Here is a 21,951-nt window from a genome sequence, read left to right as displayed (position 1 = left end):
GTAAGAAGTATGCAAAATCTGGCATGGCAGATCACACCATGTCTTCCATCAGCATCTTGCAAGGCTGATGGAAGCATCTTGAAAGGAAGATCAGACCAGGACTTCTCTCAGCACCCATCAAGTGTAACAGGGATAGCTTGCAGTTCTTCTCTGGCACCTTGCAGGGAAGGGCTGGAGCAACTTGAGAGGAACATCATGGCTGGTCGTCTACCGGCATCTTGCAAGGCAGATCAGGGAAGATCAGCGTAGGCCTTCTTTCAGCACCGTGAAGAAATATGAATGACATCTTGAAAGACAGCCCAGAGCAGGTTCTCCCGGCATCTTGCAAGGAAGATTAGCGAACTCTTACTAGGAACACCCTAGTACGTCTTCTCTCACCATCTTGCATAGTACATCGAAAGCATCTTTCAAGGAAGATGTGGCCAGGTCTTCTCCCAGCATCTTCATAGATATATCAGCAATTTTGCAAAGCAGATCAGAGCAGGACTTCTATCAGCATGTTGCAGGGGAAGGTCAGTGGAGTTTTCAAGGAAGGGCACATCAGAGTGCTTCCATCTCACAAGGAAGGTCCAATCAACTGTGGGTTAGGGAGTGGTGCTGCGAACATTTTCCAGAAAGGGTACTGTGTGAAGTAGCTCTGCAGGCCATCTCATGCAGCTGCTGCTTCTAGGTGTGTAGAATCAGCATGTTTTGCCTACCATCAGATTTGGCTTTGTATATATATTTTTCGAAACCTGAATTTCTTTGTTGGCCTGTCTGTTAGGCCCTTCCTACTCATCAGTCATCTTTCTTACTCAGGATTACAGCATATAATAAAACACACACACACACAAACACAAAAGTTAACATTTGAGCTTCCACGGCAAGATTATCGGCCAATTACCATAAATAACATTCTTCAATATAACAATCTGATTTTCTTTAATCTGATTTTAAAATGTAGACTTAAAGAAAATCCTGAAACATGTGAGAAATGAAACCAGACCCAGAATTATAGCAGCGTAGTCTGTGGTGTATTAGTTAGCCAATGTGTAGCCTGTGTTGTTTCACAGCCTGCACAGCTCTGACGAGCAGCACCAATTTGATAAACACATGTAAATTGGCATATCAGAAAGGACCACAGTGTTTGCGTGACCTAGATCACTGGTTGACTGACTTACAAGGTGTTTGGTAAATCCTAGTTACACAAGGACTCTTGTGTGATGTGCAATCACACGGAAACACTCACACACCCATACACACATACACACACACACACACACTTGAGTCAACATTTGCGTGCACCCAAGAAGAGAATCAGCCAGTATCTTTAAAATACATTATTCTGTATATAAACCCGATATTAAAATGAATAATTAAAAAAATCATGAAACATTTGAGCAATGAAGTTAGCACCCATACTATTCCTCAGTAAATAGAGGTGAAGTTTTTAACCAGAGAGGAGCCAGAGCTGCTCGACAGCATGCAGACCTCCTTATGAGCAGGGTGAGTGTGACAAACATACGTAAAGAAACACATGAGAAGTTACCACTGTGTTTGCCTGGCCTAGACCACTGGTTGAAAGACTGTCGAGGTGTTTGCTAAAACCCATGCTACGCAAACAACCGTATATGAAGTGCAAGCACACACACACACACACACACATTCAGGACCCCCCAAACATGTCTCTCTAAGGGCGTAGCACTCTGCATATGCCATGGTCTTGATGAGCAATCATGAAATATAGTTAAAATCCTACTTTTCCCCACAAACCATTTGAAGCAAACATAAGAAGAGAAAAAGGAGAAGTGAACCCTATGCATACCTACCCAAAATTTTCCAGAGAGCAGGAGGGAGAATAATTTCACTCACCTGTGAGCCTCCTGATGCCTGAACTGGGCTCAGACACATTGAAGGCGGAGACGCAGGCGCACATGGGAACATCTACCTCAACTTGCCCTCAACACCTTGCAAGGGTGACCAGTAGTCACATCCAAGGGAGATCAGAGCAGGTCTTCTATCTTGCCAAGCAGATCGGTGATGTCTTGCAAGGTTGATTAGCGCAGGTCTTCTATCAGCATTCTCGCTGGAGAATCTGCAATATCTTGCTAGGTAGCTTAGACCAGGTCTCCTCACAGCATCTTGCAAGGAATATCTGCCACATCTAGCCAGAAAGACCAGAGAAGCTCTCCTATCAGAATCTTGCAAGGAAGATCCTCAGCATTTAGCAAGGAAGACCAGAGCCGGTCTTCTACATTGCAAACACGAACATCCACACGTGCAAGGAAGATCAGAGCACCTCTTCCGTCGCCATCTTGCAAGGGAGATCAGAAGTAGGTTCCAAGAAGATCGGGACAAGTCTCATCTCAGCACGATTTAAGGAAGACGAGGGATATTTTGCACGGATTATCAGGCCAGGTTATCTGTCACCATCTTCCAAGGACGATCGGCCACATCTTGCAAGGCAGGTCAGAGCCGGTCTTCGGTCAGCATCTTGCAAGGAAGATCAGCAAAACCTTGCCAGAAAGATCAGAGCAGGTCTTGCCTCAGCACCTCTAAAGGAAGACCAGGGATTACTTGCAAGGAGGCTAAAGCAGGTCTTGTAACAGCATCTTGCAAGGAAGGTGAGCAATCTCTTGCATGGCAGATCGGAAGGCCAGGCACATCTTGCAAGGAAGATCTCAGCAAGTATTGTATCAGCCTCTGGGTAAGGAGATCCGCAAAATCTGGCATGGCAGATCACACCAGGTCTTCCATCAGCATCCTGCAAGGCTGATGGAAGCATCTTGAAAGGAAGAACAGACCAGGTCTTCTCTCAGCACCCATTAAGGGTAACAGGGATAGCTTGCAGTTCTTCTCTGGCACCTTGCCGGGAAGGGCTGAAGCAACTTGTGAGGAACATCATGGCTGGTCATCTACCGGCATCTTGCAAGGCAGATCAGGGAAGATCAGCGTAGGCCTTCTTTCAGCACCATTAAGAAATATGAATGACATCTTGAAAGACAGCTCAGAGCAGGTTTCCCGGGCATCTTGCAAGGAAGATTAGCGATCTCTTTCTAGGAACACCCTAGTACGTCTTCTCTCACCATCTTGCATGGCACATCGAAAGCTTCTTTCAAGGAAGATGTGGCCAGGTCTTCTCCCAGCATCTTCAGAGATATATCAGCAATTTTGCAAAGCAGATCAGAGCAGGTCTTCTATCAGCATGTTTCAAGGTAAGGTCAGTGGAGTTTTAACGAAGGGCACATCAGAGTGATCCCATCTCACAAGGTAGATCCTATCATCTGTGGGTTAGGGAGTGGTGCTGAGAACATTTTCCAGAAAAGGTACTGTGTGAAGTAGCTCTGCAGGTCATCTCATGCAGCAGCTGCTTCTAGGTGTGTGGTATCAGCATGTTGTGCCTAACATCAGATTTGGCTATGTATATATATTTTTCGACACCTGCATTTCTTTGTTGGCCTGTCAGTTATGCCCTTCCTACTCATCAGTCGTCTCTCTAACTCAGGATTACAGCATACAATAACACACACACACACACACACACAAACACAAAAGTTAACATTTGAGCTTGCACGGCAAGATTATCGGCCAATTACCTTAAATAACATTCTTCAATATAACAATCTGATTTTCTTTAATCTGATTTTAATATGTAGACTTAAAGAAAACCTGAAACACGTGAGAAATGAAACCAGACCCAGAATTATAGCAGCGTAGTATGTGGTGAATTTGTTAGCCAATGTGTAGCCTGTGTTGTTTCACAGCCTGCACAGCTCTGAGGAGCAGAACCAATTTGATAAACACATGTAAATTGGCATATCAGAAAGTACCACAGTGTTTGCGTGACCTAGACCACTGTTCGACTGACTTCCAAGGTGTTTGGTAAATCCTAGTTACACAAGGACTCTTGTGTGATGTGCAATTACACGGAAACACTCACACACCCATACACACATACACACACACACACACACTCGAGTCAACATTTGCGTGCACCCAACAAGAGCATCAGCCAGTATCTTTAAAATACATTATTCTGTATATAAACCCGATATTAAAATGAATAATTAAAAAAATCATGAAACCTTTGAGCAATGAAATTAGCACCCATACTATTCCTCAGTAAGAAGAGGTGAAGTTTTTAACCAGAGAGGAGCCAGAGCTGCTCGACAGCATGCAGAACTCCTTATGAGCAGGGTGAGTGTGAGAAACATACGTAAAGAAGCACATGCGAAGTTACCACCGTGTTTGCCTGGCCTAGACCACTGGTTGACAGACTGTCGAGGTGTTTGCTAAAACCCATGCTACGCAAACAACCGTATATGATGTGCAAGGACACACATACATGCATACACACACACACACACATGCAAGACCCCCAAAACATGTCTCTCTAAGGGGGTAGCACTCTGCATATGCCCTGGTCTTGATGTGCAATCATGAAATACAGATAAAAGTCCTACTTTTACCCACAAACCTTTTGAAGAGAACATAAGAAGAGCAAAAGGAGAAGAGAACCCTATGCATACCTACCCAAAATTTTCCAGAGAGCAGGAGGGAGAATAATTTCACTCACCTATGAGCCTCCTGATGCCTGAACTGGGCTCAGACCCATTGAAGGCGGAGACGCAGGCGCACATGGGAACATCTCCCTCAGCTTGCCCTCAGCATCTTGCAAGGATGACCAGTAGTCACATCCAAGGGATCTCAGAGCAGGTCTTCTATCTTGCCAAGCAGATCGGTGATGTCTTGCAAGGTTGATTAGCGCAGGTCTTCTATCAGCATCCTCGCTGGAGAATCTGCAATATCTTGCTAGGTAGCTTAGACCAGGTCTCCTCACAGCATCTTGCAAGGAATATCTGCCACATCTAGCCAGAAAGACCAGAGAAGCTCTCCTATCAGAATCTTGCAAGGAAGATCCTCAGCATTTAGCAAGGAAGACCAGAGCAGGTCTTCTATGTTGCAAACACGATCATCCACACGTGCAAGGAAGATCACAGCACGTCTTCCGTCGCCATCTTGCAAGGCAGATCAGAAGCAGGTTGCAAGTAGATCGGGACAAGTCTCATCTCAGCACGATTTAAGGAAGACGAGGGATATTTTGCATGGATTATCATGCCTTGTCATCTGTCAGCATCTTCCAAGGAAGATTGGCGACATGTTGCAAGGCAGGTCAGAGCCGGGCTTCGGTCAGCATCTTGCAAGGAAGATCAGCAAAATCTTGCCAGAAAGATCAGAGCGGGTCTTCCCTCAGCACTTCTACAGGGAGATCAGGGATTACTTGCAAGGAGGCTAAAGCAGGTCTTGTATCACATCTTGCAAGTAAGGTCAGCAAAATGTTGCATGGCAGATCAGAAGGCCATGCACATCTTGAAAGGAAGTTCTGAGCAAGTATTGTATCAGCCTCTCGGTAAGAAGTATGCAAAATCTGGCATGGCAGATCACACCATGTCTTCCATCAGCATCTTGCAAGGCTGATGGAAGCATCTTGAAAGGAAGATCAGACCAGGACTTCTCTCAGCACCCATCAAGGGTAACAGGGATAGCTTGCAGTTCTTCTCTGGCACCTTGCAGGGAAGGGCTGGAGCAACTTGAGAGGAACATCATGGCTGGTCGTCTACCGGCATCTTGCAAGGCAGATCAGGGAAGATCAGCGTAGGCCTTCTTTCAGCACCGTGAAGAAATATGAATGACATCTTGAAAGACAGCTCAGAGCAGGTTTCCCGGGCATCTTGCAAGGAAGATTAGCGACCTCTTACTAGGAACACCCTAGTACGTCTTCTCTCACCATCTTGCATAGCACATCGAAAGCATCTTTCAAGGAAGATGTGGCCAGGTCTTCTCCCAGCATCTTCATAGATATATCAGCAATTTTGCAAAGTAGATCAGAGCAGGACTTCTATCAGCATGTTGCAGGGGAAGGTCAGTGGAGTTTTCAAGGAAGGGCACATCAGAGTGCTTCCATCTCACAAGGAAGATCCAATCAACTGTGGGTTAGGGAGTGGTGCTGCGAACATTTTCCAGAAAGGGTACTGTGTGAAGTAGCTCTGCAGGCCATCTCATGCAGCTGCTGCTTCTAGGTGTGTAGAATCAGCATGTTTTGCCTACCATCAGATTTGGCTTTGTATATATATTTTTCGAAACCTGAATTTCTTTGTTGGCCTGTCTGTTAGGCCCTTCCTACTCATCAGTCATCTTTCTTACTCAGGATTACAGCATATAATAAAACACACACACACACAAACACAAAAGTTAACATTTGAGCTTCCACGGCAAGATTATCGGCCAATTACCATAAATAACATTCTTCAATATAACAATCTGATTTTCTTTAATCTGATTTTAAAATGTAGACTTAAAGAAAATCCTGAAACATGTGAGAAATGAAACCAGACCCAGAATTTTTGCAGCGTAGTCTGTGGTGTATTAGTTAGCCAATGTGTAGCCTGTGTTGTTTCACAGCCTGCACAGCTCTGACGAGCAGCACCAATTTGATAAACACATGTAAATTGGCATATCAGAAAGGACCACAGTGTTTGCGTGACCTAGATCACTGGTTGACTGACTTACAAGGTGTTTGGTAAATCCTAGTTACACAAGGACTCTTGTGTGATGTGCAATCACACGGAAACACTCACACACCCATACACACATACACACACACACACACACTCGAGTCAACATTTGCGTGCACCCAAGAAGAGAATCAGCCAGTATCTTTAAAATACATTATTCTGTATATAAACCCGATATTAAAATGAATAATTAAAAAAATCATGAAACATTTGAGCAATGAAGTTAGCACCCATACTATTCCTCAGTAAATAGAGGTGAAGTTTTTAACCAGAGAGGAGCCAGAGCTGCTCGACAGCATGCAGACCTCCTTATGAGCAGGGTGAGTGTGACAAACATACGTAAAGAAACACATGAGAAGTTACCACTGTGTTTGCCTGGCCTAGACCACTGGTTGAAAGACTGTCGAGGTGTTTGCTAAAACCCATGCTACGCAAACAACCGTATATGAAGTGCAAGCACACACACACACACACACACACACACACACACATTCAGGACCCCCCAAACATGTCTCCCTAAGAGCGTAGCACTCTGCATATGCCCTGGTCTTGATGAGCAATCATGAAATATAGTTAAAATCCTACTTTTCCCCACAAACCATTTGAAGCAAACATAAGAAGAGAAAAAGGAGAAGTGAACCCTATGCATACCTACCCAAAATTTTCCAGAGAGCAGGAGGGAGAATAATTTCACTCACCTGTGAGCCTCCTGATGCCTGAACTGGGCTCAGACACATTGAAGGCGGAGACGCAGGCGCACATGGGAACATCTACCTCAACTTGCCCTCAACACCTTGCAAGGGTGACCAGTAGTCACATCCAAGGGAGATCAGAGCAGGTCTTCTATCTTGCCAAGCAGATCGGTGATGTCTTGCAAGGTTGATTAGCGCAGGTCTTCTATCAGCATCCTCGCTGGAGAATCTGCAATATCTTGCTAGGTAGCTTAGACCAGGTCTCCTCACAGCATCTTGCAAGGAATATCTGCCACATCTAGCCAGAAAGACCAGAGAAGCTCTCCTATCAGAATCTTGCAAGGAAGATCCTCAGCATTTAGCAAGGAAGACCAGAGCAGGTCTTCTACATTGCAATCACGAACATCCACACGTGCAAGGAAGATCAGAGCACCTCTTCCGTCGCCATCTTGCAAGGGAGATCAGAAGTAGGTTGCAAGAAGATCGGGACAAGTCTCATCTCAGCACGATTTAAGGAAGACGAGGGATATTTTGCACGGATTATCAGGCCAGGTTATCTGTCACCATCTTCCAAGGACGATCGGCCACATCTTGCAAGGCAGGTCAGAGCCGGTCTTCGGTCAGCATCTTGCAAGGAAGATCAGCAAAACCTTGCCAGAAAGATCAGAGCAGGTCTTGCCTCAGCACCTCTAAAGGAAGACCAGGGATTACTTGCAAGGAGGCTAAAGCAGGTCTTGTAACAGCATCTTGCAAGGAAGGTGAGCAATCTCTTGCATGGCAGATCGGAAGGCCAGGCACATCTTGCAAGGAAGATCTCAGCAAGTATTGTATCAGCCTCTGGGTAAGGAGATCCGCAAAATCTGGCATGGCAGATCACACCAGGTCTTCCATCAGCATCCTGCAAGGCTGATGGAAGCATCTTGAAAGGAAGAACAGACCAGGTCTTCTCTCAGCACCCATTAAGGGTAACAGGGATAGCTTGCAGTTCTTCTCTGGCACCTTGCCGGGAAGGGCTGAAGCAACTTGTGAGGAACATCATGGCTGGTCATCTACCGGCATCTTGCAAGGCAGATCAGGGAAGATCAGCGTAGGCCTTCTTTCAGCACCATTAAGAAATATGAATGACATCTTGAAAGACAGCTCAGAGCAGGTTTCCCGGGCATCTTGCAAGGAAGATTAGCGATCTCTTTCTAGGAACACCCTAGTACGTCTTCTCTCACCATCTTGCATGGCACATCGAAAGCTTCTTTCAAGGAAGATGTGGCCAGGTCTTCTCCCAGCATCTTCAGAGATATATCAGCAATTTTGCAAAGCAGATCAGATCAGGTCTTCTATCAGCATGTTTCAAGGTAAGGTCAGTGGAGTTTTAACGAAGGGCACATCAGAGTGATCCCATCTCACAAGGTAGATCCTATCATCTGTGGGTTAGGGAGTGGTGCTGAGAACATTTTCCAGAAAAGGTACTGTGTGAAGTAGCTCTGCAGGTCATCTCATGCAGCAGCTGCTTCTAGGTGTGTGGTATCAGCATGTTGTGCCTAACATCAGATTTGGCTATGTATATATATTTTTCGACACCTGCATTTCTTTGTTGGCCTGTCAGTTATGCCCTTCCTACTCATCAGTCGTCTCTCTAACTCAGGATTACAGCATACAATAACACACACACACACACACACACACAAACACAAAAGTTAACATTTGAGCTTGCACGGCAAGATTATCGGCCAATTACCTTAAATAACATTCTTCAATATAACAATCTGATTTTCTTTAATCTGATTTTAATATGTAGACTTAAAGAAAATCCTGAAACATGTGAGAAATGAAACCAGACCCAGAATTTTTGCAGCGTAGTCTGTGGTGTATTAGTTAGCCAATGTGTAGCCTGTGTTGTTTCACAGCCTGCACAGCTCTGACGAGCAGCACCAATTTGATAAACACATGTAAATTGGCATATCAGAAAGGACCACAGTGTTTGCGTGACCTAGATCACTGGTTGACTGACTTACAAGGTGTTTGGTAAATCCTAGTTACACAAGGACTCTTGTGTGATGTGCAATCACACGGAAACACTCACACACCCATACACACATACACACACACACACACACTCGAGTCAACATTTGCGTGCACCCAAGAAGAGAATCAGCCAGTATCTTTAAAATACATTATTCTGTATATAAACCCGATATTAAAATGAATAATTAAAAAAATCATGAAACATTTGAGCAATGAAGTTAGCACCCATACTATTCCTCAGTAAATAGAGGTGAAGTTTTTAACCAGAGAGGAGCCAGAGCTGCTCGACAGCATGCAGACCTCCTTATGAGCAGGGTGAGTGTGACAAACATACGTAAAGAAACACATGAGAAGTTACCACTGTGTTTGCCTGGCCTAGACCACTGGTTGAAAGACTGTCGAGGTGTTTGCTAAAACCCATGCTACGCAAACAACCGTATATGAAGTGCAAGCACACACACACACACACACACACACACACACACATTCAGGACCCCCCAAACATGTCTCCCTAAGAGCGTAGCACTCTGCATATGCCCTGGTCTTGATGAGCAATCATGAAATATAGTTAAAATCCTACTTTTCCCCACAAACCATTTGAAGCAAACATAAGAAGAGAAAAAGGAGAAGTGAACCCTATGCATACCTACCCAAAATTTTCCAGAGAGCAGGAGGGAGAATAATTTCACTCACCTGTGAGCCTCCTGATGCCTGAACTGGGCTCAGACACATTGAAGGCGGAGACGCAGGCGCACATGGGAACATCTACCTCAACTTGCCCTCAACACCTTGCAAGGGTGACCAGTAGTCACATCCAAGGGAGATCAGAGCAGGTCTTCTATCTTGCCAAGCAGATCGGTGATGTCTTGCAAGGTTGATTAGCGCAGGTCTTCTATCAGCATCCTCGCTGGAGAATCTGCAATATCTTGCTAGGTAGCTTAGACCAGGTCTCCTCACAGCATCTTGCAAGGAATATCTGCCACATCTAGCCAGAAAGACCAGAGAAGCTCTCCTATCAGAATCTTGCAAGGAAGATCCTCAGCATTTAGCAAGGAAGACCAGAGCCGGTCTTCTACATTGCAATCACGAACATCCACACGTGCAAGGAAGATCAGAGCACCTCTTCCGTCGCCATCTTGCAAGGGAGATCAGAAGTAGGTTGCAAGAAGATCGGGACAAGTCTCATCTCAGCACGATTTAAGGAAGACGAGGGATATTTTGCACGGATTATCAGGCCAGGTTATCTGTCACCATCTTCCAAGGACGATCGGCCACATCTTGCAAGGCAGGTCAGAGCCGGTCTTCGGTCAGCATCTTGCAAGGAAGATCAGCAAAACCTTGCCAGAAAGATCAGAGCAGGTCTTGCCTCAGCACCTCTAAAGGAAGACCAGGGATTACTTGCAAGGAGGCTAAAGCAGGTCTTGTAACAGCATCTTGCAAGGAAGGTGAGCAATCTCTTGCATGGCAGATCGGAAGGCCAGGCACATCTTGCAAGGAAGATCTCAGCAAGTATTGTATCAGCCTCTGGGTAAGGAGATCCGCAAAATCTGGCATGGCAGATCACACCAGGTCTTCCATCAGCATCCTGCAAGGCTGATGGAAGCATCTTGAAAGGAAGAACAGACCAGGTCTTCTCTCAGCACCCATTAAGGGTAACAGGGATAGCTTGCAGTTCTTCTCTGGCACCTTGCCGGGAAGGGCTGAAGCAACTTGTGAGGAACATCATGGCTGGTCATCTACCGGCATCTTGCAAGGCAGATCAGGGAAGATCAGCGTAGGCCTTCTTTCAGCACCATTAAGAAATATGAATGACATCTTGAAAGACAGCTCAGAGCAGGTTTCCCGGGCATCTTGCAAGGAAGATTAGCGATCTCTTTCTAGGAACACCCTAGTACGTCTTCTCTCACCATCTTGCATGGCACATCGAAAGCTTCTTTCAAGGAAGATGTGGCCAGGTCTTCTCCCAGCATCTTCAGAGATATATCAGCAATTTTGCAAAGCAGATCAGAGCAGGTCTTCTATCAGCATGTTTCAAGGTAAGGTCAGTGGAGTTTTAACGAAGGGCACATCAGAGTGATCCCATCTCACAAGGTAGATCCTATCATCTGTGGGTTAGGGAGTGGTGCTGAGAACATTTTCCAGAAAAGGTACTGTGTGAAGTAGCTCTGCAGGTCATCTCATGCAGCAGCTGCTTCTAGGTGTGTGGTATCAGCATGTTGTGCCTAACATCAGATTTGGCTATGTATATATATTTTTCGACACCTGCATTTCTTTGTTGGCCTGTCAGTTATGCCCTTCCTACTCATCAGTCGTCTCTCTAACTCAGGATTACAGCATACAATAACACACACACACACACACACACAAACACAAAAGTTAACATTTGAGCTTGCACGGCAAGATTATCGGCCAATTACCTTAAATAACATTCTTCAATATAACAATCTGATTTTCTTTAATCTGATTTTAATATGTAGACTTAAAGAAAATCCTGAAACATGTGAGAAATGAAACCAGACCCAGAATTTTTGCAGCGTAGTCTGTGGTGTATTAGTTAGCCAATGTGTAGCCTGTGTTGTTTCACAGCCTGCACAGCTCTGACGAGCAGCACCAATTTGATAAACACATGTAAATTGGCATATCAGAAAGGACCACAGTGTTTGCGTGACCTAGATCACTGGTTGACTGACTTACAAGGTGTTTGGTAAATCCTAGTTACACAAGGACTCTTGTGTGATGTGCAATCACACGGAAACACTCACACACCCATACACACATACACACACACACACACACTCGAGTCAACATTTGCGTGCACCCAAGAAGAGAATCAGCCAGTATCTTTAAAATACATTATTCTGTATATAAACCCGATATTAAAATGAATAATTAAAAAAATCATGAAACATTTGAGCAATGAAGTTAGCACCCATACTATTCCTCAGTAAATAGAGGTGAAGTTTTTAACCAGAGAGGAGCCAGAGCTGCTCGACAGCATGCAGACCTCCTTATGAGCAGGGTGAGTGTGACAAACATACGTAAAGAAACACATGAGAAGTTACCACTGTGTTTGCCTGGCCTAGACCACTGGTTGAAAGACTGTCGAGGTGTTTGCTAAAACCCATGCTACGCAAACAACCGTATATGAAGTGCAAGCACACACACACACACACACACACACACATTCAGGACCCCCCAAACATGTCTCCCTAAGAGCGTAGCACTCTGCATATGCCCTGGTCTTGATGAGCAATCATGAAATATAGTTAAAATCCTACTTTTCCCCACAAACCATTTGAAGCAAACATAAGAAGAGAAAAAGGAGAAGTGAACCCTATGCATACCTACCCAAAATTTTCCAGAGAGCAGGAGGGAGAATAATTTCACTCACCTGTGAGCCTCCTGATGCCTGAACTGGGCTCAGACACATTGAAGGCGGAGACGCAGGCGCACATGGGAACATCTACCTCAACTTGCCCTCAACACCTTGCAAGGGTGACCAGTAGTCACATCCAAGGGAGATCAGAGCAGGTCTTCTATCTTGCCAAGCAGATCGGTGATGTCTTGCAAGGTTGATTAGCGCAGGTCTTCTATCAGCATCCTCGCTGGAGAATCTGCAATATCTTGCTAGGTAGCTTAGGCCAGGTCTCCTCACAGCATCTTGCAAGGAATATCTGCCACATCTAGCCAGAAAGACCAGAGAAGCTCTCCTATCAGAATCTTGCAAGGAAGATCCTCAGCATTTAGCAAGGAAGACCAGAGCCGGTCTTCTACATTGCAATCACGAACATCCACACGTGCAAGGAAGATCAGAGCACCTCTTCCGTCGCCATCTTGCAAGGGAGATCAGAAGTAGGTTGCAAGAAGATCGGGACAAGTCTCATCTCAGCACGATTTAAGGAAGACGAGGGATATTTTGCACGGATTATCAGGCCAGGTTATCTGTCACCATCTTCCAAGGACGATCGGCCACATCTTGCAAGGCAGGTCAGAGCCGGTCTTCGGTCAGCATCTTGCAAGGAAGATCAGCAAAACCTTGCCAGAAAGATCAGAGCAGGTCTTGCCTCAGCACCTCTAAAGGAAGACCAGGGATTACTTGCAAGGAGGCTAAAGCAGGTCTTGTAACAGCATCTTGCAAGGAAGGTGAGCAATCTCTTGCATGGCAGATCGGAAGGCCAGGCACATCTTGCAAGGAAGATCTCAGCAAGTATTGTATCAGCCTCTGGGTAAGGAGATCCGCAAAATCTGGCATGGCAGATCACACCAGGTCTTCCATCAGCATCCTGCAAGGCTGATGGAAGCATCTTGAAAGGAAGAACAGACCAGGTCTTCTCTCAGCACCCATTAAGGGTAACAGGGATAGCTTGCAGTTCTTCTCTGGCACCTTGCCGGGAAGGGCTGAAGCAACTTGCGAGGAACATCATGGCTGGTCATCTACCGGCATCTTGCAAGGCAGATCAGGGAAGATCAGCGTAGGCCTTCTTTCAGCACCATTAAGAAATATGAATGACATCTTGAAAGACAGCTCAGAGCAGGTTTCCCGGGCATCTTGCAAGGAAGATTAGCGATCTCTTTCTAGGAACACCCTAGTACGTCTTCTCTCACCATCTTGCATGGCACATCGAAAGCTTCTTTCAAGGAAGATGTGGCCAGGTCTTCTCCCAGCATCTTCAGAGATATATCAGCAATTTTGCAAAGCAGATCAGAGCAGGTCTTCTATCAGCATGTTTCAAGGTAAGGTCAGTGGAGTTTTAACGAAGGGCACATCAGAGTGATCCCATCTCACAAGGTAGATCCTATCATCTGTGGGTTAGGGAGTGGTGCTGAGAACATTTTCCAGAAAAGGTACTGTGTGAAGTAGCTCTGCAGGTCATCTCATGCAGCAGCTGCTTCTAGGTGTGTGGTATCAGCATGTTGTGCCTAACATCAGATTTGGCTATGTATATATATTTTTCGACACCTGCATTTCTTTGTTGGCCTGTCAGTTATGCCCTTCCTACTCATCAGTCGTCTCTCTAACTCAGGATTACAGCATACAATAACACACACACACACACAAACACAAAAGTTAACATTTGAGCTTGCACGGCAAGATTATCGGCCAATTACCTTAAATAACATTCTTCAATATAACAATCTGATTTTCTTTAATCTGATTTTAATATGTAGACTTAAAGAAAATCCTGAAACATGTGAGAAATGAAACCAGACCCAGAATTTTTGCAGCGTAGTCTGTGGTGTATTAGTTAGCCAATGTGTAGCCTGTGTTGTTTCACAGCCTGCACAGCTCTGACGAGCAGCACCAATTTGATAAACACATGTAAATTGGCATATCAGAAAGGACCACAGTGTTTGCGTGACCTAGATCACTGGTTGACTGACTTACAAGGTGTTTGGTAAATCCTAGTTACACAAGGACTCTTGTGTGATGTGCAATCACACGGAAACACTCACACACCCATACACACATACACACACACACACACACTCGAGTCAACATTTGCGTGCACCCAAGAAGAGAATCAGCCAGTATCTTTAAAATACATTATTCTGTATATAAACCCGATATTAAAATGAATAATTAAAAAAATCATGAAACATTTGAGCAATGAAGTTAGCACCCATACTATTCCTCAGTAAATAGAGGTGAAGTTTTTAACCAGAGAGGAGCCAGAGCTGCTCGACAGCATGCAGACCTCCTTATGAGCAGGGTGAGTGTGACAAACATACGTAAAGAAACACATGAGAAGTTACCACTGTGTTTGCCTGGCCTAGACCACTGGTTGAAAGACTGTCGAGGTGTTTGCTAAAACCCATGCTACGCAAACAACCGTATATGAAGTGCAAGCACACACACACACACACACACACACACATTCAGGACCCCCCAAACATGTCTCCCTAAGAGCGTAGCACTCTGCATATGCCCTGGTCTTGATGAGCAATCATGAAATATAGTTAAAATCCTACTTTTCCCCACAAACCATTTGAAGCAAACATAAGAAGAGAAAAAGGAGAAGTGAACCCTATGCATACCTACCCAAAATTTTCCAGAGAGCAGGAGGGAGAATAATTTCACTCACCTGTGAGCCTCCTGATGCCTGAACTGGGCTCAGACACATTGAAGGCGGAGACGCAGGCGCACATGGGAACATCTACCTCAACTTGCCCTCAACACCTTGCAAGGGTGACCAGTAGTCACATCCAAGGGAGATCAGAGCAGGTCTTCTATCTTGCCAAGCAGATCGGTGATGTCTTGCAAGGTTGATTAGCGCAGGTCTTCTATCAGCATCCTCGCTGGAGAATCTGCAATATCTTGCTAGGTAGCTTAGACCAGGTCTCCTCACAGCATCTTGCAAGGAATATCTGCCACATCTAGCCAGAAAGACCAGAGAAGCTCTCCTATCAGAATCTTGCAAGGAAGATCCTCAGCATTTAGCAAGGAAGACCAGAGCCGGTCTTCTACATTGCAATCACGAACATCCACACGTGCAAGGAAGATCAGAGCACGTCTTCCGTCGCCATCTTGCAAGGGAGATCAGAAGTAGGTTGCAAGAAGATCGGGACAAGTCTCATCTCAGCACGATTTAAGGAAGACGAGGGATATTTTGCACGGATTATCAGGCCAGGTTATCTGTCACCATCTTCCAAGGACGATCGGCCACATCTTGCAAGGCAGGTCAGAGCCGGTCTTCGGTCAGCATCTTGCAAGGAAGATCAGCAAAACCTTGCCAGAAAGATCAGAGCAGGTCTTGCCTCAGCACCTCTAAAGGAAGACCAGGGATTACTTGCAAGGAGGCTAAAGCAGGTCTTGTAACAGCATCTTGCAAGGAAGGTGAGCAATCTCTTGCATGGCAGATCGGAAGGCCAGGCACATCTTGCAAGGAAGATCTCAGCAAGTATTGTATCAGCCTCTGGGTAAGGAGATCCGCAAAATCTGGCATGGCAGATCACACCAGGTCTTCCATCAGCATCCTGCAAGGCTGATGGAAGCATCTTGAAAGGAAGAACAGACCAGGTCTTCTCTCAGCACCCATTAAGGGTAACAGGGATAGCTTGCAGTTCTTCTCTGGCACCTTGCCGGGAAGGGCTGAAGCAACTTGTGAGGAACATCATGGCTGGTCATCTACCGGCATCTTGCAAGGCAGATCAGGGAAGATCAGCGTAGGCCTTCTTTCAGCACCATTAAGAAATATGAATGACATCTTGAAAGACAGCTCAGAGCAGGTTTCCCGGGCATCTTGCAAGGAAGATTAGCGATCTCTTTCTAGGAACACCCTAGTACGTCTTCTCTCACCATCTTGCATGGCACATCGAAAGCTTCTTTCAAGGAAGATGTGGCCAGGTCTTCTCCCAGCATCTTCAGAGATATATCAGCAATTTTGCAAAGCAGATCAGAGCAGGTCTTCTATCAGCATGTTTCAAGGTAAGGTCAGTGGAGTTTTAACGAAGGGCACATCAGAGTGATCCCATCTCACAAGGTAGATCCTATCATCTGTGGGTTAGGGAGTGGTGCTGAGAACATTTTCCAGAAAAGGTACTGTGTGAAGTAGCTCTGCAGGTCATCTCATGCAGCAGCTGCTTCTAGGTGTGTGGTATCAGCATGTTGTGCCTAACATCAGATTTGGCTATGTATATATATTTTTCGACACCTGCATTTCTTTGTTGGCCTGTCAGTTATGCCCTTCCTACTCATCAGTCGTCTCTCTAACTCAGGATTACAGCATACAATAACACACACACACACACACACACACACACAAACACAAAAGTTAACATTTGAGCTTGCACGGCAAGATTATCGGCCAATTACCTTAAATAACATTCTTCAATATAACAATCTGATTTTCTTTAATCTGATTTTAATATGTAGACTTAAAGAAAACCTGAAACACGTGAGAAATGAAACCAGACCCAGAATTATAGCAGCGTAGTATGTGGTGAATTTGTTAGCCAATGTGTAGCCTGTGTTGTTTCACAGCCTGCACAGCTCTGAGGAGCAGAACCAATTTGATAAACACATGTAAATTGGCATATCAGAAAGTACCACAGTGTTTGCGTGACCTAGACCACTGTTCGACTGACTTCCAAGGTGTTTGGTAAATCCTAGTTACACAAGGACTCTTGTGTGATGTGCAATCACACGGAAACACTCACACACCCATACACACATACACACACACACGAGTCAACATTTGCGTGCACCCAACAAGAGCATCAGCCAGTATCTTTAAAATACATTATTCTGTATATAAACCCGATATTAAAATGAATAATTAAAAAAATCATGAAACCTTTGAGCAATGAAATTAGCACCCATACTATTCCTCAGTAAGAAGAGGTGAAGTTTTTAACCAGAGAGGAGCCAGAGCTGCTCGACAGCATGCAGAACTCCTTATGAGCAGGGTGAGTGTGAGAAACATACGTAAAGAAGCACATGCGAAGTTACCACCGTGTTTGCCTGGCCTAGACCACTGGTTGACAGACTGTCGAGGTGTTTGCTAAAACCCATGCTACGCAAACAACCGTATATGATGTGCAAGGACACACATACATGCATACACACACACACACACACACATGCAAGACCCCCAAAACATGTCTCTCTAAGGGGGTAGCACTCTGCATATGCCCTGGTCTTGATGTGCAATCATGAAATACAGATAAAAGTCCTACTTTTACCCACAAACCTTTTGAAGAGAACATAAGAAGAGCAAAAGGAGAAGAGAACCCTATGCATACCTACCCAAAATTTTCCAGAGAGCAGGAGGGAGAATAATTTCACTCACCTATGAGCCTCCTGATGCCTGAACTGGGCTCAGACCCATTGAAGGCGGAGACGCAGGCGCACATGGGAACATCTCCCTCAGCTTGCCCTCAGCATCTTGCAAGGATGACCAGTAGTCACATCCAAGGGATCTCAGAGCAGGTCTTCTATCTTGCCAAGCAGATCGGTGATGTCTTGCAAGGTTGATTAGCGCAGGTCTTCTATCAGCATCCTCGCTGGAGAATCTGCAATATCTTGCTAGGTAGCTTAGACCAGGTCTCCTCACAGCATCTTGCAAGGAATATCTGCCACATCTAGCCAGAAAGACCAGAGAAGCTCTCCTATCAGAATCTTGCAAGGAAGATCCTCAGCATTTAGCAAGGAAGACCAGAGCAGGTCTTCTATGTTGCAAACACGATCATCCACACGTGCAAGGAAGATCAGAGCACGTCTTCCGTCGCCATCTTGCAAGGCAGATCAGAAGCAGGTTGCAAGTAGATCGGGACAAGTCTCATCTCAGCACGATTTAAGGAAGACGAGGGATATTTTGCATGGATTATCATGCCTTGTCATCTGTCAGCATCTTCCAAGGAAGATTGGCGACATGTTGCAAGGCAGGTCAGAGCCGGGCTTCGGTCAGCATCTTGCAAGGAAGATCAGCAAAATCTTGCCAGAAAGATCAGAGCGGGTCTTCCCTCAGCACTTCTACAGGGAGATCAGGGATTACTTGCAAGGAGGCTAAAGCAGGTCTTGTATCACATCTTGCAAGTAAGGTCAGCAAAATGTTGCATGGCAGATCAGAAGGCCATGCACATCTTGAAAGGAAGTTCTGAGCAAGTATTGTATCAGCCTCTCGGTAAGAAGTATGCAAAATCTGGCATGGCAGATCACACCATGTCTTCCATCAGCATCTTGCAAGGCTGATGGAAGCATCTTGAAAGGAAGATCAGACCAGGACTTCTCTCAGCACCCATCAAGTGTAACAGGGATAGCTTGCAGTTCTTCTCAGGCACCTTGCAGGGAAGGGCTGGAGCAACTTGAGAGGAACATCATGGCTGGTCGTCTACCGGCATCTTGCAAGGCAGATCAGGGAAGATCAGCGTAGGCCTTCTTTCAGCACCGTGAAGAAATATGAATGACATCTTGAAAGACAGCTCAGAGCAGGTTCTCCCGGCATCTTGCAAGGAAGATTAGCGACCTCTTACTAGGAACACCCTAGTACGTCTTCTCTCACCATCTTGCATAGTACATCGAAAGCATCTTTCAAGGAAGATGTGGCCAGGTCTTCTCCCAGCATCTTCATAGATATATCAGCAATTTTGCAAAGCAGATCAGAGCAGGACTTCTATCAGCATGTTGCAGGGGAAGGTCAGTGGAGTTTTCAAGGAAGGGCACATCAGAGTGCTTCCATCTCACAAGGAAGGTCCAATCAACTGTGGGTTAGGGAGTGGTGCTGCGAACATTTTCCAGAAAGGGTACTGTGTGAAGTAGCTCTGCAGGCCATCTCATGCAGCTGCTGCTTCTAGGTGTGTAGAATCAGCATGTTTTGCCTACCATCAGATTTGGCTTTGTATATATATTTTTCGAAACCTGAATTTCTTTGTTGGCCTGTCTGTTAGGCCCTTCCTACTCATCAGTCATCTTTCTTACTCAGGATTACAGCATATAATAAAACACACACACACACAAACACAAAAGTTAACATTTGAGCTTCCACGGCAAGATTATCGGCCAATTACCATAAATAACATTCTTCAATATAACAATCTGATTTTCTTTAATCTGATTTTAAAATGTAGACTTAAAGAAAATCCTGAAACATGTGAGAAATGAAACCAGACCCAGAATTTTTGCAGCGTAGTCTGTGGTGTATTAGTTAGCCAATGTGTAGCCTGTGTTGTTTCACAGCCTGCACAGAACTGAGGAGCAGCACCAATTTGATAAACACATGTAAATTGGCATATCAGAAAGTACCACAGTGTTTGCGTGACCTAGACCACTGTTCGACTGACTTCCAAGGTGTTTGGTAAATCCTAGTTACACAAGGACTCTTGTGTGATGTGCAATTACACGGAAACACTCACACACCCATACACACATACACACACACACACGAGTCAACATTTGCGTGCACCCAACAAGAGCATCAGCCAGTATCTTTAAAATACATTATTCTGTATATAAACCCGATATTAAAATGAATAATTAAAAAAATCATGAAACCTTTGAGCAATGAAATTAGCACCCATACTATTCCTCAGTAAGAAGAGGTGAAGTTTTTAACCAGAGAGGAGCCAGAGCTGCTCGACAGCATGCAGAACTCCTTATGAGCAGGGTGAGTGTGAGAAACATACGTAAAGAAGCACATGCGAAGTTACCACCGTGTTTGCCTGGCCTAGACCACTGGTTGACAGACTGTCGAGGTGTTTGCTAAAACCCATGCTACGCAAACAACCGTATATGATGTGCAAGGACACACATACATGCATACACACACACACACACACACATGCAAGACCCCCAAAACATGTCTCTCTAAGGGGGTAGCACTCTGCATATGCCCTGGTCTTGATGTGCAATCATGAAATACAGATAAAAGTCCTACTTTTACCCACAAACCTTTTGAAGAGAACATAAGAAGAGCAAAAGGAGAAGAGAACCCTATGCATACCTACCCAAAATTTTCCAGAGAGCAGGAGGGAGAATAATTTCACTCACCTATGAGCCTCCTGATGCCTGAACTGGGCTCAGACCCATTGAAGGCGGAGACGCAGGCGCACATGGGAACATCTCCCTCAGCTTGCCCTCAGCATCTTGCAAGGATGACCAGTAGTCACATCCAAGGGATCTCAGAGCAGGTCTTCTATCTTGCCAAGCAGATCGGTGATGTCTTGCAAGGTTGATTAGCGCAGGTCTTCTATCAGCATCCTCGCTGGAGAATCTGCAATATCTTGCTAGGTAGCTTAGACCAGGTCTCCTCACAGCATCTTGCAAGGAATATCTGCCACATCTAGCCAGAAAGACCAGAGAAGCTCTCCTATCAGAATCTTGCAAGGAAGATCCTCAGCATTTAGCAAGGAAGACCAGAGCAGGTCTTCTATGTTGCAAACACGATCATCCACACGTGCAAGGAAGATCAGAGCACGTCTTCCGTCGCCATCTTGCAAGGCAGATCAGAAGCAGGTTGCAAGTAGATCGGGACAAGTCTCATCTCAGCACGATTTAAGGAAGACGAGGGATATTTTGCATGGATTATCATGCCTTGTCATCTGTCAGCATCTTCCAAGGAAGATTGGCGACATGTTGCAAGGCAGGTCAGAGCCGGGCTTCGGTCAGCATCTTGCAAGGAAGATCAGCAAAATCTTGCCAGAAAGATCAGAGCGGGTCTTCCCTCAGCACTTCTACAGGGAGATCAGGGATTACTTGCAAGGAGGCTAAAGCAGGTCTTGTATCACATCTTGCAAGTAAGGTCAGCAAAATGTTGCATGGCAGATCAGAAGGCCATGCACATCTTGAAAGGAAGTTCTGAGCAAGTATTGTATCAGCCTCTCGGTAAGAAGTATGCAAAATCTGGCATGGCAGATCACACCATGTCTTCCATCAGCATCTTGCAAGGCTGATGGAAGCATCTTGAAAGGAAGATCAGACCAGGACTTCTCTCAGCACCCATCAAGTGTAACAGGGATAGCTTGCAGTTCTTCTCAGGCACCTTGCAGGGAAGGGCTGGAGCAACTTGAGAGGAACATCATGGCTGGTCGTCTACCGGCATCTTGCAAGGCAGATCAGGGAAGATCAGCGTAGGCCTTCTTTCAGCACCGTGAAGAAATATGAATGACATCTTGAAAGACAGCTCAGAGCAGGTTCTCCCGGCATCTTGCAAGGAAGATTAGCGACCTCTTACTAGGAACACCCTAGTACG

This window comes from Tenrec ecaudatus, chromosome 3 (genome assembly GCF_050624435.1).
Source record: "Tenrec ecaudatus isolate mTenEca1 chromosome 3, mTenEca1.hap1, whole genome shotgun sequence".
NCBI classification, from domain to species: Eukaryota; Metazoa; Chordata; class Mammalia; order Afrosoricida; family Tenrecidae; genus Tenrec; species Tenrec ecaudatus.
This window is presented reverse-complemented; position numbering follows the sequence as displayed.